Source organism: Staurois parvus, unplaced genomic scaffold, assembly GCF_062004578.1.
Source record: "Staurois parvus isolate SC_StPar_1 unplaced genomic scaffold, SC_StPar_1.0 ptg000116l, whole genome shotgun sequence".
Classification (NCBI taxonomy): domain Eukaryota; kingdom Metazoa; phylum Chordata; class Amphibia; order Anura; family Ranidae; genus Staurois; species Staurois parvus.
Genome location: NW_028317912.1, coordinates 999,739 through 1,027,677, shown reverse-complemented (window position 1 = coordinate 1,027,677; position 27,939 = coordinate 999,739). Strand labels below are relative to the sequence as shown.

Below are 27,939 nucleotides of genomic sequence, written 5' to 3'. Positions count from 1 at the left end.
TACAAAGTCAAGGCAGGAGGGGAGGGGCGGGGAGGAGTTTGGCTTCACAGTTAACACACAGACCACAGAAATGACCACATGAAATGAGGGAGGGGGAGATGCAAAGATGAGAACAGGATGATGGCGGGATGTAAACTGACCACGCTATTATAGATCAGCAGCCATGACTAGTGTGGTCAGTTCACATAGGGGAACAGACAAGATCAACCAGGTATTTTATAACATGGAAAGGGACATATGACACTGCAAATGTACTATGCTATATATCATGCCTTTTCAAAGAGAGCAGTTTTTTTTTTTTTTTTTTTACAACCACTTTGTTATTGGGATCCAGCTGTTACTTCCAGATTCTTGCAGCTGGCCCCCTGATGATTAGGTGAGAGATCGTGCATGTGCAGTCTCCCTATTCTTGTCTTCGGGAGTGAGATATTGCACAAATTTTATGTTTGTGCATCACTTGCCTCCTGGGATATTTAATGTGGGTATTCTAGGAGCTATAGAAGGCAGCTGATGCATCACACTTGTCTTTTAGTGAGAATTGAGTGGAAAAGAAGAAACAAAAATGGTAAAAAAAGAAAAACATGCTTTTAGTGTTGTGGAGGGGGAAGGATTTTAATAGTACAGACATTTTTATTTTAGCTGAAAGTCCGCTTGAAAGCGTATCTGTGGTCAAAATGAAAAATCATATATTAATTTCTACATAGTATGTCATTTTCTAGCCTACTCCTATTACTCTGAACAATCTTGAAGTTTGTAAACTTAGTCTGTGAAAATTCCCACACATCTGCTTCCTTGAATTCTGTGACACGTAATCACTATGTCCTGTGAGTAGGCACTGCCGTGTCACATATTTCACAGAGTCTGCCTTCTGAGCTACAGAGGTGCTGAGAGGAGGAGTTTCAGGAGGCGGAGTCAGTACAGGAATCATTGCTTGCAGGCACCAAGGTTCCCAGGGTTAATGTAGTCATTTGAAAATGAAAGTTGACCAGCAGACAGGCAGAACTCACAACGTGGAGACTTATCAAGAAGCTTATAGTGGATTGTCAGATATAACTATTTTTTGTATTGCTGTTTCAATGCTGATGTTAATAAGGCTCCATGAACACTAGCGTGTTTTTTTTAAGCTAAAAAAACACTGGATAAAAAATGCTGGTTTTATTTTTTTAACCACTTCCCGACCGGCCGTTGTTTATAAACGGCCGGACGGTGGCAGTGCAGGGTCGGGTGGCCGTTTATAAACGGCCTCCCCGCACCCTGCTTGTGCGCGCTCCCTTGGAGTGCGCAGCACCGCAATCCGGTGCCTGCTGTGTCCTCCGGACACAGTGAAACACTGATCGTCAGACGGGACCTCTGTATGAGGTCCCGATCATGTGATCACTGATTGGCCAATCAGTGATCACATGCAAAGTAGTAAGCAAGATGTCACTTGTGACATCATTGCTTACTACGTGTAAAATCTGTGACTGATCACAGAGGTCACATGGTACAAGGCTATTCACAACACCCTTGTACCATGTGACAAGCTGTGACCAATCACAGCTCACTCAGTACTTCTCAATGAGTGCAAGAATGCACACAGAGGGAAAGAGAAATGATTGCTGTTACATCCTATATGGGTGTAAAAGCAATCAGTGTAAAAAAAAAAAAAATCTTCATCACCCCCCACAAGTAGTACAGTGTCACCATGGTGACACTGTACTGCTAAGGTGACAGTATGTAAAAAAATAAAAAACATAAAAAAATAAAATAAAAATGGAAAAAAAATTTTTTAAAATTATAATTTTTGGTTATATACTAATTTGTATTTTTTTTTTTTTTTTACTAAAAAGATAACGGAATATATTTTGGCAAAGATTTATGATGAAATATTTATTTGCAAAATTTTATTAAAAAAACACTTTTTTTCAAACTTTTTGGATTTTTCATTTAATAGCAAAAAAAATAAAAATCCCAGCGGTGAATAAATACCACCAAAATAAAGCTTTATCTGTCTCAAAAAAATGGTAAAAAATTCATATGGGTACAGTGTTGCATGACCACGCAATTGTCATTCAAAGTGTGATAGCGCTGAAAGCTGAAAATTGCCCTGGTCAGGAAGGGGGTAAAAGTGTCCGGTCTGGAAGTGGTTAATAGCATTTAGGAGCGTTTAGCTTTTTTTTTTTTCTATCGTATTAAAGTACATGTAGGCAAAAAAAAATGGCTATAAAAATGTTGTTGGGAGCATTTTAGTAGTGTTTTTTTTTTTCTGGAAAAACGCTCCCAAAACTCTGCAAGTACAATATTTTTTTTTTCTACTCCTGAAGTTTGAAAAATGCTACTAGTCTAAAACAGTCTGCATGGACATCATAGGATAATACTATTTAGCTTTTAGGAGCTGAAAAAACTGCTAGTGTACATTAAGCCAAATTAAAGTGTATGCTTCCTTTGATATCATTATGTATCAATAAGTAAAATTAGACGTCATATGAATTTAGATTTATATAAAGCTGTTGTAGAAACAAATATCGTACACTTGTATCAGGATGTGTGTGCTCTGCGACAGTCTGTTTTCAGCCTCTAATCAGTTCCAGACCTAGTGAGCTCAGACTGTTTGCTGTCATAAATATCCACGTGTCCATGATGAAACGTCTCACTTTGAGCCAATTTTTCTTTTTTTTGCATAACAGAAGAGATTTCTGCTTTCTTGTGAATGTTTGTGTAGATTTCCAGAGACAAATCTGTGCAATAGTTTACATGTTAAAAAGTGAAGCATGGTAAATAAACAGCAGATATCTACCTTCCTTAACAAGTAGAGGAAAGAAATGTTTTGGGAATTTGTGATTGCATTAAGGATAGTAGATGAAGCAATGCCAGTCATTGCTGTATGGTCATTGACCGTTTGTACAGCCAAGATAGGACAAGGACAAAGCAGAAAAAAGAATTCCCTGTAAAAGAAGCTCTATATTTTTCTTATCAACATTTTGTGAGTTGTTTGCTCCACTGCTGCTATTCGGCTGGGTGAAATAACAGAGGGACCATGGTGCGTGGAAGGGGAGAAGGTATTCCAAACACCTGGAAGTGTGTAATGCATGCAGATCCCAGCGAGCATCATTGTGGTGGTGGATCAGCCTATTGGCCACTGCCTGTTCTTGAATAACTGTGGAGAGTACCAGGGCCCTCATTGATTAATCCTGACATAACTAGAGGTGGAAGCACTGATTGATACCTTCTAGAGCAGGGGTGTCAAACTGGCGGCCCTCCAGCTGTTGTGAAACTGCAAGTCCCATCATGCCTCTGCCTTTGGGAGTGTTGCTTGTAACTGTCAATCTTGCAATGCCTCATGGGACTTGTAGTTTGACAACAGCTAGAAGGCTGTCAGTTTGACCCCCGTGGGGTTTCCTTCATTAGTGGGCAGCACAGTGGCTAAATGGTTAGCACTTCTACCTGGCAGTACTAGGGTCGTTGGTTCGAATCCCAGCCACGGCACCTCCTGCCTGGAGTTTGCATGTTCTCCCTGTGCCTGTGTGGGTTTCCTCTAGGTACTCCGGTTTCCTCCCACACTCCAAAGACATGCTGGTAGGTGAATTGGATCCTGTCTAAATTCTCCCTAGTATGTGTATGTATGAATGTGAGTTAGGGACCTTAGATTGTACGCCCCTTGAGGGTTAGGGACTGATGTGAATGTACAAATATATATGTAAAATGCTGTGTAAATTGACGGCGCTATATAAGTACCTGAAATAAATTAGTCCAGTCATTGTCGGAGCATCAGATTGGCTTGTTTACAACTATCCTTATTCATGCCTGGTAAAGTAACCCAAACTGTCATCAAAACGTACATTTTGGGCCTGATCAGGCAATAAAGGGTGTTACTGTATATTTGTGGGTTACACAGATATATACATGGATGTTTATGATTTGTCTAAATTTAGCGCAACTCACCATGTCGTTACAGATGTTTGCTGCCATCCATTTAGGCCTAATTTGAGGCTGAGATTATTCTTGTTCTTTATTAGGAGTATCGGACATATAGTCATCTATGTGCTAGAAAATATCTGTTCCTTCTCAAAACTGAATAAAAAAGGAACTTTTGAAATCAGGAAATATACCCAGTTATCGCTTTAATATCTTTTTAACATCAGTACCCAGAGGTTGTCTATCCCTTTTTTTTTGTTTCCTGCTGATTAACAGCAACGGGGCTGCTTTGGACGACTTGTTCTCTTTCAGCCTGATCCGCTATGATGCGCCTGCTAAGGAAAGGGATAGTGCACAAATAAAAAATCTAAATCTTTCAAGATGTGTTGGAAAATCTTATGTTCCTGCTCAGAAAAAGCTGTATTTTTTAAATTAGTTTTTATTGTACCTGACCTTAAGGTAGAACACCATAGAGCAGGGGTGTCCAAACTTTTTTCAAAGAGGGCCAGATTGGATGAAATGAACATGGTGGAGGGCCGAACATTTTTCCGAACATTCTTTGAACCATTACAATTAAATGCAAATAAATTATTTTATGCCAAATTAATTGCAAACGACATACTTTTCATTTCATAACATTAAGATCAACTGACAGATGAGTTTTCACAATGTATTGAAAATAAATTTTAAAAAAACTTACCTGCACTAATGTGAAGGGTGTAAAAGGTAGCTGGAGCTGAAGTCTCTGCTCGGCAGCCGGGAGGGGAAGAGAAACACACTTCACACTGGAAGCCCGACCCTGACGTCACCGCCCTCTGTCGCTCCCAGTGCGGTGCAGTCACGCATGCGCACTGCTCTCAAGCAGAAGACTGTCTGCCACAGAAGGGAGGGCCGTGCGACAGCCACATTTACACAGACCAGCGAGAATGTGCCGCAGTCAGGCATGCGCACTGCCCTCTGCTCTCAAGCAGAAGACTGTCTGCCATAGAAGAGAGGGCTGTGGGAGGGTCACATTACACAGAGCAGGGAGGGCTGTTGGAGGGCCGTATTAAACCGATCCCCGGGCCGTAAATGGCCCACGGGCCGGACTTTGGACATGCCTGCCATAGAGGAACATGACCTTCGGCACAGTTATGTTTTAATTATAAAGAAAAAAAAAACACTGAATTTTTATGTAAATCCATGTTTATAATAACCTCTTATAACACTGTGCATAACAGCTTTCTGAGAGAGGTTTAACACTGAGCCATTTAGGGTTCTTTAATTTTACACAACCAATGTGCTCCGGCATCCTGGGGTTCCTTGAGGTTTCGTCAGAAGTGCCTTGGCAAAATTCCCTAAAATTGCCCAAAAATTGTATCCAAGCCAGCAGGTGGATCAAGTCTGCTTTTTAGTTGCACAAAGATAGATATATATATATTTTTATTGTGCACCATTACAACCTTCTAGCTGCCGATGTCCTAACAGCCAGTGACCGGTTAATAAAGCGGACATCAGGCCCCTGCACAGCATCTTTGTTTTTTTTGTTTTTTTTTGCCTATTCTCTGCCCCTCTCCATCAGCACTGGGATCACAGAGAGAGAAACTGAGGGAGAAGAGAAACACTGGACTACTAGTCAGTACCGGTGTGCAAAGTTTTTTTTGCTTTGTAAGAATAAATCGCCTCTCATATTGGGTGTCCTATTTGTGTGGATGTTGCTGCATTATGTAAAACTTTTAGTTTTTTTTTTTTTACATTTTAGTTTAGTTAAAATTTTAGTGTCTCTACATTGTGCAAAATTTTAAAGGGTGCCTTGACTGAAATAAGGTTAAGAAACACTGCTTTACACAGTGCAGTCAGTTTGAATGAAGTATGGTGCAGGGGATGATTTCAGCAATGTGCTTATGTTCCTTTAGTGACCACTTACTGGTAGGATGTTCCTTGAAAGGCTAAGACAATTTTTTTGGTGTCTCCTTCTCGATCCAAGCTAGGACCGAGAAGAAGGGAACACCCAGAAAACGTGTCCAGAAAGTTTAAAGGCTAAGCTTGCCTTTAACTGCTTCAAAACCAGTACTTTTACCCCCTTGCTGCCCTGACCAGTTTTCAGCACTTTCACACTTTGATAATTGCGTGGTTGTGCAACACTGTACCCGAAACCAGGGGCGGACTGACAACTCATGGGGCTCCTGGGCAATAGGGATCATGGGGCCCCTGTGTCCTTGCCCAACTCAAAAAAGTCTATGAAAAAGGTACCAGGGGCATTTCATGGGGCCCCCTACTGACCCCGGGCCCTCGGGCAGTCCTGGAGTTTCCAAATGGCAGTCCGCCCCTGCCGCAAACTATAGTTCTATCGTTTTGTTCACACAACTAAAGCTTTCTTTTGGTGGTATTCAATCACCACTGGGTTTTGTTTTGCTAAATAAAGGAAAAAAGACTGAATTAAAAAAAAAAAAAGTTTCTTCGTTTTTGTTATAAAAATTTGCAAATTTATAATTCATAAATTTAGGCCAAAATGTATACTGCTACATTTCTTTGGTGAAAATAACCAAAATCGGTGTTTATTATTTAGTCCTTAGGAAAGTTAGTCCACAAACTGTTATATATCTGAAAAATGATCAGCACTGATGGCCTATCTCATTTCTATCTCAGGACAATACAGATGCCCCCAAATTGCCCATTTTTGAAAAGTAGACAGCCTGAAGTATTTTGTAAGAGGCTTGGTAAGTTTTTTTTTTTTCAAATTTAAATTTTTTTTTCTCATAATTTTTTGTATAATAAAAAAATGTACATACTGTCACCAGTGCAGTACAGCATCATCATAAAACTGGTGTGGCAGTGATCAGGGACACTGACTGGTGACAGTATGGGGAAAAATGTATTTATTTAAAAAATTATTATTTTTTTTTTTTTTAGAACACACCGTGACCATAGTAATATACTGTTACCATAGTAACATTGCACTACTTTGGGGAAGCAATCAATATTTTTTTTTTTTACACATAATTACTTATAGCAGTGTACCGTGTGATCACTGTAACCAATCACAGCCAACAACACAATTGTATACAATGGATGGCATGAAAAGAAGCCATCCATTGTTTACAATTGCCATGTGACCTGCTGTGATTGGTCACATGGTACTGGCAAATGGGCCGGTACACAGATCAATCATCAGCTTTGTCCGGTGGACACAGCTGGTGAAAGATCTTGCCGTAGTGTGGAGGCGATCCGGGAGGATGATGATATCCATCCGGATAAGCAAAAGTCACGCCTGGCCGTCATTTTACTATAGGCCGGGCAGGAACTTGTCATTTGTGCATCGATTATGTTTCAAAAAATAATTTTGTCAATCCAACCGGAAGTGGGAAAGGGTATCTGTCAAAATCAGGTACTTGCCCCTGCCCCCCCCCCCCCAAAAAAAAAAACAATGGCAATTGTTTAAGAGGAGGGGGAGAATGCACACAAGCAGAGTGTTCTCTTTTGGGTGAAGTTCCACTTTAAATAAGTATTAAAACTTAAAATTTATTTAGCAGTCCCCACAGTTCAAATTTGTTTTATCTGCGTGTTTGGCTGTTATACTGATGATAACCTTTAAGTAGCTAGTTTAGATTTAATTTAAAGAAATAATCTGCATCTAAATACATTCTACAATGATATTTGTGGTACACTTTTTTTTTAAACCAGCTTGTTTTAGTGGATCTTTGAAAATCCTGTGATTTTATTTAGATGTTTGTTTTAGCCAAATTACGCCCAACCACTGATGATGTAATTGCTTCTTGAACATTAACTCTACCATCATTTAGCCCTAATACCAGGTATTTCCTGCTATCCTAACCGAAAATTCAGTTTATGTAATCCCTAGTGTTCTCTTGCTGGCTTTGCGAGCCGAGATAAAATTGTACAGGAAGTGTAACTATTGCGTCTGTTTGGATTTCTCTTCTTTCTGTTTTATATGAGCCAGTTGTGTGAAATGCAGGTGCACAATAAGGCATGTGTGAAACCAGTCTGTTTAATTTTTCATCTGTATCATAGTCGCTGCTTGTGGGTGCAGAGTGGGAGTTCCTGTGGTTAAACACATTTTATATTGCTGTGATGTAACAACTGTGAAGTTCTTCAAACTGTAATTTAAATAATGTTTTGCTGGTCTGCGCTTGGGGAAAGGTAGCAAAAAAAAAGTATGTCTTAATAAATTGCTACACTAACTATATGTGATTAAATGTTATAAAAAATTACCTTTCCTTTTTCAACCTGTAGTGTTGTAATTTTCTGTAATAAATGCAAGATGGCAACTTTGAGCGGAACACCCCACCCCCCCACCACCACCCCCAGAAAATGTCATTTCTTGCTTCTGTGATTGGTCTGCACTAATATACAAGCCAGGTTTTAGGTATCCTTTGCAACAAAAAATTCATTTTTGTTGAGGTACACCCAAAGGGTTAGTCAATTATACAGGAATGCATACCCTGCAGTTTTCCTCATTAGAACACTGCAACTGGATTAGCTGACTGATAATAAAAAAGTCCTTTTTCATTATCATTACGAGTCCCATACGTGCAGTACAAGGTGGTGCGGTGGCAAGCACAAGTAGTGACCCGCAGCCATCAAGAATTTGCACACAGGCCCCTAGAGCCCATAGTATCCTTCCAGATGTGCTTGCAAATCCCGATTGGTAGCCCACAAATTCTGCAGCACCCGTACTTCCCCCATTCACTGCCCAACCCGGAATTCAGGTGGAAACAGCAAATTTAAATACTCCCCTTGATTTGCAGCAGGCATCATCCTGGTATCGTTTTTTCAGCCGGCGAACTGCTTTCATGTGAGAGCAATCCTAGTGGCTAATTAGCTGCAGGATTGCTTTTACAAACACCGAGCTATGATGCCCCCCCTCCCCACTGCCTTCCACGGCCTTCTCAGGCAGTCTCGTGCCATCGGGGGAACCTGAGAATGCAGCCGGTGTTTCTGCCAGATGACCATAGAGCTGACTGGAGACCAAAATGGTGCCAATCATCTCTATAGCCTAAGAAATCGGAAGCTACGAGCATTTCATCACTTCAGTTTTGCAGGTTATAAACAGCGCCATTTATAAATTGGGAAAGCATCTGATCACATTGATCTTGGTGAGATTAGATAATATAAGGGCAGAGGAGATATGTAGAGTCTGATAGACCCCAGATTTCTCAAAAAAGAATAAATGACAATGTCCATTGAAGTTATAGGGGATATTTGCATTCCCTGTGATAGCATTAAAAGTGATAAAAAAAAAATGAAAGGGAAAGTGTAAAAATAGTTTAAAGAATCAAAATAACTTAAAGAAACAAAAAAGCATCCTTGCCCCCTCCCCCCTCATGCGCACCTGTGTGCGTGAGTGTTGACCCTGTGCCGGTATGTAAACAGCGGTTGAGCCATGCATGTGAATTATCGCCACAAACATCAGATCAAGGGCAGTAATTCTAACACTAGACCTCCTCGGTAAATGGATATTAAAAAGATATGCAGTTTGTTGCCATTGCACGGGGCATGCGCAGTTTTAAAGCATGTCATGTTTGGTATCTATTTACTCGGCATACCATCATCTTTTATACTTTACCAAATAATTGGCTAATATATTGTGTTTTTGTGCATTAAAAGGTGTATTTTTTTTTTTAAAAAAAAATTTGCGTTTGAAAAATTGCTGTGCGAGTACTATGTGATGTAAAAAAAATAGCAGCACCCACCATTTTATTCACTAGGGTGTCTGCTTTAAAAAATATGTTTGCGGGTTCAAAGTAATTTCCTAGCAAAAAAAACTTTTTTTTTTTTTTTTCCCATGTGAACAAAAAGTGTCAGAAAAGGCTTGGTCTTCAGGTGGTTATAAGAGTGAATGATGTGTGGGATAAACTTTTTATGCTGGACAATAAAATGTCCCCCACCCCCTCCCCAAAACAATCCCTTTTTGGGAAGTAGACACCCCAAACTATTTGCTGAGAGGCAGTTGAGTCAATAGAAGAATTTATTTTTTCTACCACAAGTTTTTGGAAAATGACAAAAAAAGTTTATTTCTTTTTTAACATGAAATTCACTTAAATGATTTATTTTTCACACATGTCATGGGTATATGTGGAATTACTCCTCAAAATACATTCTTCTACTTCTCCCGAGTATGGGGGTACCACATGTGAGAGACTTTTTGGCAGTCTATCAAAGTACAGGACCCCAAAATCCAATAAGCACCTTCAGGCTTTTAAAGGGCTTTATTTCCTCATTACACTTTCTGACTACCTATCAGTTTCGGAGGCTCTGAAATGCCATGATAGCACCAACCCCCCCATCCCAAATGACCCCTTTTTGCTAAGCATGGTGAGTATTTTGCAGATCTTGTTTGTTGCCACAAGTTTTTGGAAAATAAAGATAAAAAAAACAAACATTTTTTTTCTTTTCTTTTTTTTATATTTAAACATATTGTGAGAAAAAATGAGATTGGTAAAATACTCACCATGCCTCTTTTTAAATTCCTTGGGGTGTCTACTTTCCAAAAAGGGATCATTTGGGGGGGGGGAGGGGGGGTCGTGCTATCCTGGCATTTCAGGGCCTCTGAAACTGTGATAGGTAGTGAGGAACTGGAATGAGGAAGTTACGCATCTTCAGGCTTTCAAAGTGGTCATTGGATTTCAGGATCCTGTATGTGGCTAGGCTCCCAAAAAGTCTCACATGTGGTACCCCCATACTCGGTAGAAGTAGCAGAATGTATTTTGGGGTGTAATTCCACATATACCCATGGCTTGTGTGAGAAATATATCATTTAAATGACAACTTTGTGTAAAAAAAAAAAAAGTTTGTCATTTTCCAAAAGCTTGGGGGAAAAAAAATTATTCCATGGACTCAATATGCCACTCAGCAGTCAGCTTAGGGTGTCTACTTTCCAAAAAGGGGTCATTTGGGGGTATTTGTACTGTCCTGGTATTTTACCACCTCAAGAAATGTGATGGGCAGTCAAAAAGTTTTTAGATGCTATAAATTTCATATACACTTATTGGGATTTTTTTTAACCAAAAATATGTAGCAGAATACATTTTGGCCTAAATTTATGATGAAAATTTGGGATATTTTTTGACAGAAATGAGAAAATATTTAGAAAAATTTTTTTTTGTTAAATTATGTTTATAGCACCAAAAATAAAAAGCGCACAGGTGATCACATACCACGAAAAGAAAACTTTGTGAAGAAAAAGTATGGAAATTTAATTTATGTACCATGTTGCATGACCGCTCAATTGTTCTTTAAACTAGTGCAGCGCTGTATACCAAAAAAAATGGCGTAAATTGCAGTATCTATACCATAGTTTGTAGACGCTATAACTTTGACACAAAGCAATCAATATACACTTATTGGGATTTTCTTTTTACCAAAAACATGTAGCAGAATACATTTTGGCCTAAATTTATGACTAACTTTGAAAAATGAAAAAATATTGTTTTTCTTCCAATTTTTCGGTCTTTGTTTTTTGTTTATAGCGCGAAAAAAGCGCACAGATGATCAAATGCCACCGAAAGAAAGCTCTATTTGTGTGAAAAAAAGGACGTAAATTTTGTTTGTGTACAGCATTGCATGACCGCGCAATTACCAGTTGAAATAGTGCAGCACCGAATAGCAAAAAGAGACCTGGTCATCAACCAATTCAATACTAGGCAATTTGACACCTTCCTGCCCATGCCAGTTTTCAGCTTTCAGCGCTCTCACACTTTGACAATTGCTCGGTCATACAACACTGTATCCAAACTAAAGTTTTATCATTTTCTTCACTATAGCTTTCTTTTGGTGGTATTTAATCACCGCTGGGGTTTTTATTTTTTTGTTGCTAAATTAACAAAAAAAGACCAAAAATTTAGAAAAAAAACACACGTTTTTTCTTTGTTTCTGTTATAAAAGTTTGCAAATAAATAATTGTTCTTCATAAATTTAGGCTGAGATGTATTCTGCTACATGTCTTTGGTGAAAATAACCCAAATTAGGATGTATTTTTTAGTTTGTAGGAAAGTTATAGAGTTCACAAACTATGGTATAGATCTGAATATTGATCAATCCTGAAGTACTGACAGCCAATCTAATTTCTTGAGGTCCAAGAATGTCAGAACAATACAGATATCACCCAAATGACCCCTTTTTGCAGAGTAGACAGTCCGATGTACTTCATAAGAGGCATGGCAAGTTTTTTGAAGTTGTATTTTTTTGTCATAATTTTTCTGAAAATGAAAAAATTAAAAAAATTTAGTTTCACTATTTTTTTTTTTTTACATATTGTCACCAGTGCAGTACAGCGTCATCATATAACTGGCATGGCGGTGATCAGGGACAATGACTGGTGACAGTATGAAAAAAATAAATATATGTGTGTGTGTGTGTGTGTATGTATGTATATATATATATATATATATATATATATATATATATATTTTTTTTTTTAAGATTTTTTTTTCCTATTTCACTATGACCAAAGTAGTACAATGTTACCATAGTAACATTGTACTACTTTGGGGAAGTGATCAGTATTTTTTTTATTGTTTATTTTTTTTACACAATTTGCTTATAGCAAAGAATTGCATTTACCTGAATGACATTGATTCATTCAAGGTTTTTTTTTTTTTTTTTTGTGCTTAGCTGTGATTTGGCCACAGCTAATCACATGACATGTGCATGTGATTAGCTGTGACCATTCACAGCTAGACACTAGTATACAATGCATCCATTGTATACTATTGCATGGATATTGCATGAATGAAGCCATCCATTGTATACAACTGTCATGTGACCTGCTGTGATCAGTCACAGCAGGTCACATGGTACCGGCAACGGGGGCCGATACTCAGATCTGTCATCGGCCGTGTCCGAGGCACACGGCCGGTGACAGATCACGCCGCTGCGTGGCTCTGCAGGAGCACAATCTGCGCATGTGCAGGAGGACGCCATATGGCGTTCACCCGGAACGCTGATGACATTTGCTGGCTGCCATTTGGACATAGGGCGGGCAGCATATGGTTAAGAGTAGTCAATCCTCTGGAGGACAAGTGGTCAACTTCAGATTAAGGGAATCTCTTGCCCCCAGGTCACCAGAATGAATGTCCCCATTGGAAGATTTCCCCTACTGATTACTGTTCTGGGGGCAACCCTAAAATGTCCGGGTTTTCCTTCCATTTTCAATAATAATGGTAAATAGAATACATAAAGAAAGGGAATCTCCCTAATGGGAGCACAGGCTGCAATAAAAACCTGAAAGGTATTGTAATCTCTCACTACTCTGTCCAAAGTAATTAAAAAAAAAAAAAAAAAGTTTTACCTTAAGCTCTGGTTCACACCAGTGCGGCTTTGAAATCGTGCTGGTTCAGCGCGATTTCAAAACTGCAGACCAGTTTGATTTGGATGTTCTGCTAAACGTTGCAAGGCACAGTGAAATCAGTCAATGAAAGTCATAATGAAATCACAGAAAAGTAGTGGAGGAACCTTTTTCAAAGTCGCCGCGACTTGATTAGCAATTATTTGAGTGGTCCCATTGCTGCAAACTGGGTACAACTTGTCATGTGATTTTGAACTGTCAAATCGCATGACAAATCGTACTGGTATGAACCAGGGCTTAGTTATACTTTCAGAGCATAAACAGATACAGCTCTGTGAAAATTTGTTAAAATCTCTGCTTGTTCATTGATCACCCAGAGGGTATTTTTTTTCCAACAAAAGTGGAGTTACTTTTCAAAGCGGAATGAAAGTGATATTGAAGGCTTTTTTTTTTCTTTCAAATAACGAACATGTCATACTTACCTGCTTTGTGCAGTGGTTTTGCACACTGCAGCCCCGATCCTCCTCTTCTCGAATTCCCCGCTGGCGCTCCTGACCCCCAGCTCCTGCCGAGTGGCCCCAGAACATGTAGCTTGCTATGGGGACACTTAATCAGGCTTGCTTCAGTGCTGCTGCTCTGTGTCTCCATTTACACACACACACACACACACACACACACACACAACCATGTGAGGAGGCCCCGCCTCCTCTCTCTCCTCATTGGTTCGCCAGCTGTGATTGACAGCATTGTGAGCCAATGGGTTTCACTCGGCTAATAAGGCGGAAGAGCTGAGGCTATCATACGCAACCCTGGATTGCGATGGGTCTCGGGTAAGTATTAGGGAGTGCTGGGGGGGGGGGGGTGACTGCTGCACAGAAGGTTGTGTGTGTGTGTTTTTGTTTTTTTTTTACCTTCATGCATAGAATACATGAAAGTAAACAACGTTGAGCCTTTACAACCACTTTTAATTTTTTTTTTAAGAATTAGCCCTAATGTGCTAGTGTGCACAGTATGCCTGTCAAACTATCCCTTTCAGTGCTGTTGTCACATATGATCTTTTCCCGGTGTTCTTTCACTACTGGTAGCATGAGGCCATACCTGGACCCAGAGTTTGCACAGGCAGTTCAACTCCTCCCGGATGGCACATCAATACGTGCCATTGAAAGAAGGTTTGCTGTGTCTCCCAGCACAGTCTCAACAGCATGGAGGAGATTCCAGGGGACAGGCAGTTTCTCTAGGAGAGCTGGACAGGGCTGTAGAAGGTCCTTAACCCATAAGCAAGACCTGTGCCTGCTCCTTTGTTCAAGGAGGAATAGGATAAGTACTGCCAGAGCCCTACAAAATGACCTCCAGCAGGCCACTGGTGTGAATGTCTCTGAATAAACAATCAGAAACCGGCTTCATGAGGGTGGCCTGAGGGCCCGATGTCCTCTAGTGGGTCCTGTGCTCACTGCCTGGCACCATAGAGCTCGATTGGCATTTGCCATTGTACACCAGAGTTGGCAGGTCCGCCACTGACGCCCTGTGCTTTTCACAGATGAGAGCAGGTTCACCCTGAGCACGTGACAGATGTGAAAGGGTCTGGAGATGCCATAGAGAACTTTATACTGCCTATAACATCATTCAGCATGACCGTTTTGGTGGTGGGTCAGTGATGGTCTGGGGAGGCATATACATGGAGGGATGCACAGACCTCTACAGGCTAGATAATGGCACCCTGACTGCCATTAGGTATCAGGATGTCAGACCCTACACTGGTGCAGTGGGTCCTGGGTTCCTCCTGGTGCATGAGAATGCCAGCCTCCAGCCTCGTGTGAGAGTATGCAGGTAATTCCTGGAGGATGAAGGAATTGATACCATTTTATGGCCCCCCACGCTCGCCGGACCTAAATCCAATAGAACACCTCTGGGATATCATGTTTCGGTCCATCTGACACTGCCAGGTTGCACCTCAGACTGTCCAGGAGCTCAGTGATGCCCTGGCCCAGATCTGGGAAGAAATACCCCAGGACACCATCCATCTCATTAAGAGCATGCCCCGACATTATCAGGCATGCATACAAGTATGTGGGGGCCATTAAAACTGAGAACCATTTTGACTTTCTGCAATGAAATTTCAGCAAAATGGACTAGCCTGCTCCATCGTTTCTTCACTTTGATTTTCCAGGTGTCTTTCAATTAATAATTTTAATTTCCATCAAATGATGGGGCATTCTTACATTCCGTATTTATTTATTTTTTTAATGGTGCACTTTTTTGTGTTGCGTAGTGGGGAGGTTTGGGATGATGGAAAGCGAATTTCTAGAATGAAGGTTCACCTAGAAGTCCTGGCCTGGGGAGTGGGAAATAAAGTTTCCAGGTTGTGCTGCTAATTGGGTTACTCAGTGGGTATGTACTGTTCATTCCCAGTGGGCTTAAAGTGGAGTTCCACCCAAAAGTGGAAGCTCCCCCATATTTGGCACTTTTTGGGGGGAGCTAATACCTGGATTTGCCACGGCAAACTGAGCCCACAGTTCTGCCCCCCTCTTTTCTCCAGCATGGGCACCCGACTGCAAAGCTGCAAGCTGTTGCAGCCTGGTGCCCAAAGTTGAGATGTCAGCACCGGCGAGAGAGGGGGCGGCGCGTGAGAGCACATTGCTGGACCCTGGGACAGGTGAGTGTGTGTTTATTAAAAGTTAGCAGCTACATGACTGGAACTCTGCTTTAAGCTGGCCAGAGATGGATCAAATCTTGGCCAGTAAAGCAGGGATGGGTGGAGATTCAAAACAACTATGGGCGGGCTTGTTGTATCCAATTCGATCCATAGATTGATTTGGGTAGTGCCATCCTGTTGGATTTTTTTTACATGTGATTACTGCTGGCGGCTATAGCGGCTAGCAGTAATCATTGTGTTCTGCCCACTGGGAATGCTCCCCGCCAACAGAACACAATCGCTCCACGGCAGGTATTCCCCCATTAACACTGATGTGTTGATGTGTGACTTCAGTGATTGTCTTTCAAATCCAATGATCTATGGGCTGCCTTGGTAAAAAAAAAATAGGCGGTTGAGCAAAAGCAGTTGGACAGGGGTATACACATGTTGTCGCAAACATGATCCAGCACATACACCCCCCATCGCAGCAATACTGCCACTGAATGCAACATAAATAAAGTAAACCTGTCGCAAATTTTATGCAGCAACTGCTTTCTTCATGAGTAAACAATGATTAATGCACTGAAATTATGTATCTAAAGGAAGGAAAAAGAGGTGAAACAAATAACTTTAATAGTTTTCTTTGGCTACTTTTCACATACCTGTTGATCTTGCCAGTGCTCAAGTTTGGTTGCCAGCTTTATGATGTAATGATGTAAGGTGGCTTTGGAGTTCTCTACATATTTGTCACTTTCCACAAAGTTGCTGCAGAATTGCAACACTGTTTCCCCTCCAAGGCTGGTTGGGAAATAAAAACCAGCACATCCCCGCTGACAGAACAGAGCTCTGTGTTGTTTAAATTCAGCTGGTCCCTGCTGGCAATATTTTTTTTTTTGTTCATGCAAGAGTGGTGGGGAAACCAGCATGCAATCTTTACAGTAATTGCACCACATTCCTGTTCAAATCGCATGCTTTTTTTTGTAGTGCAATTTGCACCCATTCGTTTTGTATGGGCATCGGGAGCATTTAATTTGAATTGAATTACCCACACCCACATCTTCAATCTCTCCCTCTCCTCCGGCACTTTCCCCTCCCCTCTGAAACATGCACACATCACCCCCATACTTAAAAAGCCCTCCCAAGACCCCAATGACCCGAACAACCTCAGACCCATCTCCCTGCTCCCATTTACATCTAAACTCCTCGAGTGCCTAGTCTACACCCGCCTATGCTCTCACCTCAACGACAACAACCTCCTCGATCCCCTACAGTCCGGCTTCCGTCCCCTACACTCCACCGAAACTGCCTTACTCAAACTCTCCAACGACCTGCTAACCACCAAAGCTAATGGCCACTATTCAGTGCTCCTACTCCTTGACCTCTCTGCGGCCTTCGACAGTCGACCACCCCCTCCTCCTCAAAAAACTACACTCCCTCGGCCTCAGAGATTCTGCTCTCTCCTGGCTCTCATCCTACCTGTCACAACGCTCCTTCAGCGTTACCTATAATGCTACCACCTCCCCCTCACTCCCTCTCTCTGTTGGGGTCCCTCAAGGCTCTGTCCTCGGGCCCCTTCTCTTCTCCATCTATACCTCCTCCCTTGGCCAACTCATACACTCTCACGGCTTCAACTACCACCTCTATGCCGACGACACACAAATCTATCTCTCAACCCCCCACCTCACCCCCTTGGTCTCAGCCCGAATCACACACCTACTGAGCAACATATCCGACTGGATGTCGCTCCACTTCCTTAAATTGAACCTCTCCAAAACTGAGCTTCTTGTCTTCCCCCCAGCCCGGACACCACCCCCCACTGACTTCTCCGTCACATCCAACAACGCTACCATCAAACCCGCCCCGCAGGCCAGAGTACTTGGTGTCATTCTGGACTCCAACGTATCCTTTCAGCCCCAAGTCCAATCTTTAACAAACTTGTGCAGACTCCACCTCCAACATCGCCAAAATCCGCATGTTCCTAACCCCAGACACCACTAAACAAGCTCATCCACTCCCTCATCATATCACGACTCGACTACTGCAACTCCCTCCTCAGTGGCCTGCCTCGCCGCTGGCTATCCCCGCTTCAGTCGATCCTGAATACGGCTGCCAGACTCATTCACCTTTCCAACCGCTCTGTCTCCGCCACCCCCCTCTGCCAATCCCTCCACTGGCTTCCGATTGCGCAACGGATCAAATTCAAAATCCTAACACTGACGTACAAAGCTGTCCACCATACTGCTCCGTACTACATCACTGACCTAATATCCAAGTACCGCCCAGCACGCACACTCCGCTCCTCTCAAGACCTCCTTATCTCTAGTTCCCTGGTCTCCTCCTCCCATGCCCGCCTCCAGGACTTCTACAGGGTGTCACCCATCCTCTGGAACTCCCTGCCCCAACCCATCAGATTATCACCTACTCTCCTCTCCTTTAGGCGCACCCTGAAAACCCATCTCTTCAGGGAAGCCTACCCCACCCCCTGCTAACTTGCCGACCTCCTCCACTCTTCCTACCACTCCATCCCCCACAGCTATCTCCTCCTGTACCACCATCCCCTCCCTCCTAGATTGTAAGCTCGAAAGAGCAGGGCCCTCAATCCCCTCATGTTTTGCATTGTATTGGTATTGTTCTGTCACATGTTCTGTCCCCCTTTGTAATGTACAGCGCTGAGCAAACTATTGGCGCTTTATAAATACTGTATAATAATAATAATTATTATTTGAATGGGACACGCTTTCCCCATCACTTTGTGTCCTATAGCCAAAATGGGAAGTGAGAAAAAAATCCCTCCAAAGTGAGGTAAACCATAGTTTTCACCAGAACTTAGTGTCACTGTTGGAACACTTCCTCTCTTTGGGATTTTTTTTCTTCTTTTTTTTTTTTTTTTATTTTTTTATTATTACTTTCAGTGAGATTGGTAACCATGACAAATAGAGAGGGTGAGTCTCCTTAATGAGGACACAGACATCAATAAAAAAAAACTGTCTACTTGGTTCCCACTATATTTGACACTAAAAAAAAAGTTTTGCCTTTTAGTTATACTTTAAACTTGCATTGCTTTACATTTCATTAAATAGCTTCAAAATGATTCAAATCATTCATAAGAGTGAAAATAATTTCTAAGTTGGTGTAAAATGCTTTTTGCATTAGAGCATTAAGGTATTAGCAGATTTGTAGAGTACTTCAGCAAATTTTAGAAAAACAGGACGCTGAAGTTAAAAACTGATTTTTGCCAACTTTCCTTGAATTGGCGGAAAAGTAGTTTTGTATTAAGTTACTTGACACCTTGCAAACATTTCTGTTCCCACTAGACTGGGCCAAATGACAAACACAACACTGTCTTGTTGAATCATGGTTAGAGAAATTGTTTTGCTGGTCCATACTAACCCATCTATGTCTTGCTGAAGACAGATGACCTCATTTTTTTTTGATTTTTGATTTTATTTTTTTTTTCTTCATTTTTGCCTGTTTTTAAATATGGTAACTCTGTTAATAGTACATTTCATTAATAACCACTTTTGCTCCTACACCTCTGCACCTGATCACTTATGGAACAGAGAAACTTTTTAGTTTTTAAAACCATGTTGGTATATCAGTTATTAGTCTCAGTGAAGTTTTAAACTGCACCTGGTCTGAGTGGCTGCTGCAGGTCTTGGTCATATTTACCTGATCCCCATCACAATCCAGTGCTGTGCATGAGAGCTGCAGCTCTCCTGGCTCTGTCCCTCCTTACTGGGCAGATCAATAGCAGCATGAGCCATTTGCTCCCGCTCCTGTCAATCAACCCAAGTGATGGGGGGTGGGGCCAAGTCCTGCTGTCTGTGTCAATGAACACAGCAATGGACTCTGGAGTGAACCCGCATGAGTGCCCCATGAGAATCTGCTTCATATTGGGGGCACCAGCAAGAGGGGAAGAGCCAGGAGCACCAGTGGGGGACCCAAGAAGAGGAGGATCTGGGCTGCTCTGTGCAATTCTATTGCACATAGCAGATAAGTATAGACATGGTGGTTTTTAGTGTGTGTGTGTGTGTGTGTGTGTGTGTGTGTGTGTGTGTGTGTGTGTGCGCGCGTGCTTTCTTCCTTTACAACCACTTAAATTGCTTCTGCATTTTCATCATTTTGGAAAAGTAGGTATTCTAGCTATTGCAGTAGTTTGCAAATGTTGTCGATTATTACTATACAGGATTTATATAGCGCCAAAAGTTTGTGCCGCGCTTTACGTGAGGGAAAACCGTTACAATAGAATTGAATACAGGAGGAATCTGAGGGCCCTGCTCATTAGAGCTTACAATCTAAAAGGGGAGGGTCAAGTGATACAAAAGGTAATAACTGTGGGGGGATGAGCTGCTGGAGAAAATACAGTACAGTTGTTGGCAGGATAGGAGGTAGAGGCAGGATAGGCTTCCTAAAAGTGGACAGACTAGGAGATAGTTGGACAGCTTGGGGTAGGGAATTCCAAATGATGGGAGAAGCTCAGAAGAATTCCTGGAGGCGAGCATGGGAGAAGGTGACAAGGAAGCTAGAGAGCAGTCTTGGGAGGAATAAAGAGAGCGGTTTGGTTGGTGTTTTGAAACTAGGTTAGTGATGTAGCTGGGGGCCAAGTTGCGGATGGCTTTGTAAGTTAGCATTTTGAATTGCGTTGGGTGAGTAGCAGCCAATGCAGGGATTGGCGGGGGGGCAGACACGGAACAATTGGTAAGGTGGATGAGCCTATGAGCCTGGCAGCAGCATTCTTGATGGACTGGAGGGGGGATAGCCTATGTAAACGTAATCCAATGAGGAGGAAGTTGCAGTAGTCAAGAGAGAACCTAGGAGGCGGTTAGGAGCTTTGTGGTGTCATTGGTTAGGAAGGGGCATATTTTGGAGCTGTTGCGGAGGTTGAGATGGCAAGCTTTGGAAAGTGATTGGATGTGGGGACGAAAGGAAAGTTCCAGGATTACACCTAGCACCTTGGCATGTGGGGACAGTTTGATGGTTGTGCCATTGATCTTGATTGAGAAATCAGAGGAAAGGGCACATGGGGGAGGAATCATTAAGAGCTTTGTTTTGGATAGATTGAGTTTGAGGAAGTGTTGTAACATCCAGACTGATATGCTGGGGTCAGTAAGTTAGTGATGCGTGAGGAGACTGATGTTGTGAGCTGATAGGTAGAGAGAGATTTTGGTGTCAGCGTAGAAATGATATTGAAAGTCATGGGGGCCATCAGCTGACCCAGGGAAGAGATGAAGATTGAGAATAGGAGAGGTCCAAGAACAGAACCTTGGGGGACCCCGATGGAGAAAGGAGGAGAGGAGGAAGTAAAACTGAGTGACACGGAAGGTGCGGTAAGATGAGAACCAATGAAGAGCACAGTCACGGAGACCAAAGGAGGGGGTGGTCAGCCGTATGGTCCAGAAGTAGGAGTACAGAATAGTGTCTATTGGTTTTATCTGTTAGTAAATCATATGTGAGTTTTTTAGGAGAGCAATTTCTGTTGAGTGTTGGGGGCGAAATCCAGGCTGAAGGGGATCAAGAAGGTGGTCACTTGGTGACCAGGCATTCAGAGAGTATGGAGGAAATGGGGAGCAAGAAGATAGGGCATTGGTTAACCTCCCTGGTGGTATTCCTGAGTGTAGCTCGGGGTAAAGTTTTAGCACCACATGTGGGAACCCCCAATCTACACTCGGGAATGCCTTGCAGCATGGCTCCGGCATCCCTTCTGCACTTACCTTATCCTGCGTTCCCGCGATGTCCCTCCTGCAGCGTCCCCAGCCATGTCCTCCAGCTGATGCCGGCATCTGTCTTCCGGATTTCGTTCCCTGCGACATCAGGATGTACAAAGACGGAACTGGTGGCAAATTTAAAAATGTCAAAAAGTGACATTCACTAAATACACTAAAATCACATAGTAAAACATTACTGTATCAAACCATTTCACATACATTTTGTCCCTAGTGCTTTGTCTTGTGCCCTGCCTGCATTTTATTGTTGTTTCTGCCTTGAAACTGAGAAATGTCCATGGCGGCCAAAAAGCGTCCCTTTAGACCAGCTAGAGAACAGCGATCGTAAATCAGAACCACTTGCAGAATTGAATGATAATTCGTGGTGAAATTTGTCATCAGACACTGAAAACGATTTTGTGACTTTGCTCAGTGATGTGCGAACTTGGTGCTCTATTTCAAATTTCAGTGTTTTTTTGGTTTGATTATATTATTGAATTAAATTTATTATTATAATAGTTTTTATGATTATTAAATTATAATTTATGATTTCGTGTTTCAAATTTTAACATACCCGGGATGTTTAATAGACTCTTGTTCAGACAGATTTCAGTGAGTTATTCCTAAAAATGACAGGCCTACAATAAAAAAAACTACATATTTCCATGCAGAAAAATGTGCCGCTTTGAGCACAGAAATACTGACGTAATCAGACTGCTAGGGAGGCTATGATCGGTGGGATCGGTGTGGGGGTGACTAGTGCATGTTTTAGAGTGTCGGGGAAGATGCCTGGGAGAGAGTGAAAATGTGAATTAGAAAGTGTAGGATAGTGGGTGGGGGGGGGGGGGTATTGTAGAGTGCAGCTTTCATCGTGAATTGTATCAATCTTATTTTTGACGTGATTGGCTATCTCCTGGGCAGTGAATTAGTGGACTGTGGTAGTGGAAGACTAAGTAGAGAGTTAAAGGTAGAGAAGAGTTAGTGATAAAATGGGTCTGCTTGGCAGTGTGGAGTCATGAATTGTATTTTTGGAGGACAGTTTTATATTAGATGGAATCTTTGCGAGACCTAGTCTTATGCCACAGATGCTCAAGAGTGCGGCTGCGGTTTTTGAGACTTCTGGTGTTGTCTGTTTTCCAGGGCTGTAGGGGTCAGTACCTGATTCTGTGTGTAGTGAGAGAATTGAGCTTGTCTTGAGGACTGGGATCTATTGTAGTCAGAAGTAGCTAGATTGGGGCAAGACGGGTGAGATTTTGTCAGAGGTGATCAGTAGCAGAGAAGAGAAGGGTTAACTTGGTGAAGGTCTCTGGGCAATTGTTAGGTGGTTGCAGGGAGAGGTGGTGGAAGACTGGGAGAGAGCGAAACTAATAAGGTGATGATCAGAGAAAGGAAAAGGTTTGTTGGAGAGGTTGTATGGAGTGCGTAGGTAGGAGAATACAAGGCTGAGGTTGTTGCCATCAGAATGAGTAAAAGCATGTACCCATTGCTTCGGGTCAAATTTGGAGGTTAGACTAAGAGGTCTACAAGTAGCAGGAATGTTAATATTAACAGGGATGTCGAAGCTGCCGAGAATGATTGTGGGAATTTTAGAAGAAAGAGAAAAGCAGGGTAGCCAGGCAGAGAAGTCATCAAAGAAAGTTGATACTGGTCCTGGGGGCTGTAGATTACTGCAATTCTTAAAGAAATTGGAGGAAATAGATGTATACAATGAGCTTCAAACGATGAGTGGGACCGAGAGGAAGGAGAATGAAGAACCTGAAAGGTGCTCTGTGGGGATAGGAGGATTCCCACTCCACCCCCCTTGTGTCCACTGGGTCTGGGGGAGTGAGTCCAGAGATGGCCACCATGGGGGAGGGAAGCAGTAGAAGCAGTGTTGGATTCATGATGGCAGGTTTCGTGACAGTAAATAGATTAAAGGAGTTGGTGACAGAGGTCATGAACAGGGGTGAGTTTATTGCAGGCAGACTTTACGGAGAGGAAGGAAAATTGAATGGGGAAACAAGGTCACCTGCAGTCTGGTGTATTTCAAAGTAGCTTGCTGTGGACCATCGCTTCATGCAGTCACCGAAGTGCAAGAGCAGAAGTACTACTTAATTAACTAATCCCACTTTATTGGAAGAACCCCAACATGTGTTCCCCTAGCATGCGTCCCCCATAAAGGTGAAATACATTTATACTGTGGTCAGTGGGTATGGAATTTGCCAATTAATCATTCAATCAGACGTTAATATAAGACACACAGCGAGCAGAGCAACCTTTCCACACCACACTCAAACTGCTAGGACTAAGGACCAAGAGGGCAGGGTTGTAAAGATTAAGATCACTCATAATTTAGGTAAGGAACTTAAGGGTTAATTCACTAAGTTAAATAATGACTGAAAAAATTAGGTAAAATAACCCATGTGGTAAATCTTTTGCAAATGTGCAATTCAGACTAAGAATTTTGTGGTAAATAACTCTTGCGGTAAAATATCAGTATTGTGGTAACTGCAGCATATTTTCATGCGGTAATTTATCACATGGTAGCTGGTTGTTAACACCTTGGCACTGACATAACACAAATATGTGGCCTCACAGAACTGGGCTTTTTTCTTTGGGGCTGCATATGTGTGTACCTGTCTTTGTGCTGGGAGCACGCCACAGCGCGCTCCCAGCACAAAGACGGGGGGGTGTCACTGAGAGACCCGGGACTCCTGATTCTGGGTCACATGATCTCTGTAATAGCCTCGGATTTGCTATCACAGTGATCAGTCCATTGGCATGGCATTCTGACACTGGGGGAAACTGACTTGGTGTCCCTGACATCCCCAGTGACACCAATAGTGATCAGTGCTAGTAAAAAGCACTGACACTTTACTAATGGCACTAGGCAGGATGCGTGCTGTTTGCTGTTTTACTAGGGGCTGTCTGCACGAGATGACCAGGAGGAGAACTGTTCTCCCCCCTCGTCGGAGATGCTCAGCAATCACCCACCGGGACCCAGTGAATGACAGCCGCGGGTAGTGTGCACGCTCGCCTTGTGCGCGTCCCCTACCTGGAGATGCAAAATCACGTGTGTGTATATAAACAAATATGCAGCGCTGAAAATAAGTAATAAGGTGAGTAAGGCGCTCGCACCAAGTACTTTATTACTTATTTTCAGCGCTGCATATTTGTTTATATATCTGTATAGAAGGTAAGAGGTTTCACCTTCATGCAAGCGGCTAAATACCTAGTGCTCGCTTGTTCAAAGTTTGATCCAGTAAAGTGCCAGGGTTAGTGGTTGGGTCAGGGTCAAAAGTCGGAATTTGTTTTTTTTTTTTTTTTTATTTGGTATCAGTGTCATTTGGTGTCAGTGTGTTTTCGGTAAAAACACCAAAATGTGCAATATTGTTTCTGGGCTGTAGTACAGGTACAAACCACAAATAACATACACACATATGATATCGCTGCGATCGTCAAGAGCTGGAAAATTTATTTTGGGATTTTCTTTGGTGGTAAGTTATAGTAGTAACAAAACACAAAGCTAAATAAAAAAAAAAATATTCTTTTTACTATTTTGTGCCAGGTTTGCTTTGATAATAAAAACAAAAATAAGATCCATTACCATTTACCACCAAATGAAATTCCAATTTGTCCTGAAAAAAAACAAGTTATAATTCACCTGGATGTACAAAGTACTTGTGATATGTACGGTTTTACTAACACATGTCACAGTTGTAAAATTTTACTTAGGCTTTAAGATTTGTTTTACCCTTAGGCGTGAAGGGGTTAAAGAAGCTGACCGCTGCGTTCTTAACGGATGACTCATCAGCTGTCAGCGGGTTTCCTGCTGACAGCTGAATGTAAACAAAACATTCTGACACTTAAATAATTAAGAAAAAAAAAATAGCTTGGGCGTTAATTGATGTGGTGATTAACCTAAAATCAGTTCTGGTATCGCTGTTTTACTAACCTGACAGCTTATTATTCTAAAAAGGAAACCTTTTTTAAAGATTCAATTTAGTTAAGCAAGAATGAGTCCGATTCCTTACATTTAAAGAGCACCTGTCATTTTAGATCCATTATGGCAACGCCTGTTAGCCGGCATCCACTCCCCTGTGGCCGCCATGTCCCTCACCTTGTTGTGTCCCTGCTGCATCACCAGTCATCCCATTAAAGGGAATGGGACTGTTGGTGAGTCAACAGCGGGGTCAGAGGACGAGCCGCTGCAGGACCGAGAGATGACAGATTTAAAAATTATGATATGGTTTAAATTGAGCCTTTTCACTAGTGAGTTATATCGTGATTTAAATCAACTTGATTTAAATGAAATCCACCTTGATACAGATGGATTGTATCAGCAGTACAAGAGATGCAAGTTTACCAGAAAGACATTGAGAGCAGTCAGTCTGTATTCAGTTTAAGGTGGATGGGAAGCAGCAGTTACATAGATGCAAGTTTACCTGTGAAGGGAGAGAAGAGATGCTCAGATGAGCAAGAGCAAAACTGCCACTTAATTAATGAACCCCACTTTATTGATTGTTTCCTTTGTTTTACAGGTGGATCTTTGATTTCAGAAGAGTAGAAGATTTGATGTGGCGAAGGTATGTATTTACTCATGGTTTTCATTTTATGCATCATATTTGCAACTGACAATTCATTTTTGCTATGCTCTATTGCTTCAGATGTAATGCTTTGCAGTGCAGAATTGCCATTGTTTCCACCATTTTACCTGAAGGTCCACAACCTGTATGTTCTGGTGTGGTTTGTGTGCCCACAAGATTGCTTCTGCACGAAGTCCTAGATTGTAAGCTCTAACGAGCAGGGTCCCCTGTTTCCTCTTGTACCAAATTGTATTGTAACTGTAATGTCTACCCTCATTTTGTAAAGTGCTGTACAAACTGTTGGTGCAATACAAATCCTGTATAATAATAAAGTAGTGTCCTGTACCTGGATAGGTACTCTTGGATTAACCAGTGCAGAGTAGGTTTTAGCTGGAACAACTCAGGCCTTGCTTTGGACTAAGCCAGAATACCACTGCAGCTAGTTCATGATCAGACTTTGCTTCTACTTAACATATAGTATAAGCGTGGGTGCCGGAGACTAGAGATGTGTGTGCAGTTATAGGTTTTGTGTATCCCTTGTACCTTTTTGTTATATGATCTTGGATACAGTTTAATAAAAATCTAAGGGATATTCACACCAGATACATTGGGAGGCTATTCCAGCACCGTCTCACTGTACCACTACCACAAGACAAGGCAAACTGCCATGTCTCTGGGGTGGCCGGCTTACAGTACTGTGTTGCGGTGGTGTGTGCTGAGAAAGGTACTGCATGCAGTACTTTTTTCCAGCTCAGAGCAGTCATTGCATGCCAGCAGATAGAACTTTATGAAATGTCACTGTGTGATATTTAAAAAAAAAAGTGAACAGTGCGATGGGCTGGGATCAGCGTATCAGTTCTGCCTGCAAAGCACACCGTTCACTGTGTTGCAATGCAACAGCTGGTTTGAATAGACCCTTATGGCTATGTGTCACTGAATGCAGAGCACACTAGATTAAAATTTGCTTTTATAAGTCATACTCTAGCTCTTTTGAACATGCCAGTGAATTGTAATATTGCAGCTCTCATAATATTGCAGTGCTAAAAGCGGGTTTTAGGTAGATTTGTAAGATTAAACTCCGGCATCTGGACTCATTGTAGTTTTTTGTAGCACAGACCCATGTGTGTCTTTATTGCCCTGGTACCCAACATTTTCTCTTTTGTATGCTGTTCACTTTTCAGAGTTTATGCAGGATATTCTGATGCCACTGACCAGCAATACAGAGGGAATGGTGGTGGAATGGTATTATTAAAGGCACTGACGCACACTTCAACTGGTTTATTATTGCGGTCATTGATACCAATGCTGTGGGTTATTGTGTGGTTACTGACACCATTGCTTAGGGTTATTGTTGCATCTGCTGACATCATTGCTGGGGGTTATTATTCCCACTGACACTTAATTTCTCTTTTGAGTGCTTTGTAGTAGACTGTGTGAAAAAGAAACACTAAGGCATGGAGGTACATTATAGCTGATTCATTTTGAAGGTTTTGCTAATTTAATGCAGTGCATCTCAATGCACAAAAACATGCTGCTGTTGTGCGGACCTCTGTAACGGTCAGGGACCACACTTGAGGTCCTCTGTAATTTTCAAGTTGACCACCACTGCTGTAGTGCAATGCGTCAATGCTTTATGTACTAACCACTGTCCTTTATTTCAAAGTTTAAAAAACGCTGTGATGCCGCTCACATATCGGTGTTTTGAATTGTACGCAGAATCACCGCCATTCTGTCCGCAATTTGAAAACGTGCTGTTAAAATGTGAAATCGCTCATCAGCGTGTTCAAGTGCCATTAATTTCAATGCCTACTGAAAATGTGGTGTGTTTTTGCTGCGTTTGCCGCATGATTCTTCATATGA

At 42.0% G+C, this 27,939-nt stretch overlaps 1 protein-coding gene across 4 annotated transcripts in view; it reads left to right on the top strand.

Annotated features, from left to right (window-relative positions):
• Positions 1-27,939, top strand: part of NCK1 (NCK adaptor protein 1) — a 157,518-nt gene that overhangs the window by 55,558 nt on the left and 74,021 nt on the right. For 3 of the 4 annotated variants that reach the window (XM_089671944.1, XM_089671943.1, XM_089671946.1), the window contains one exon: positions 26,035-26,079. The gene's annotated coding sequence lies outside the window, so the exon portion shown is untranslated. Of the gene's footprint in view, positions 1-6,522; positions 6,594-26,034; positions 26,080-27,939 lie in introns of all 4 variants that reach the window. The other variant, XM_089671945.1, reaches the window with a different exon arrangement.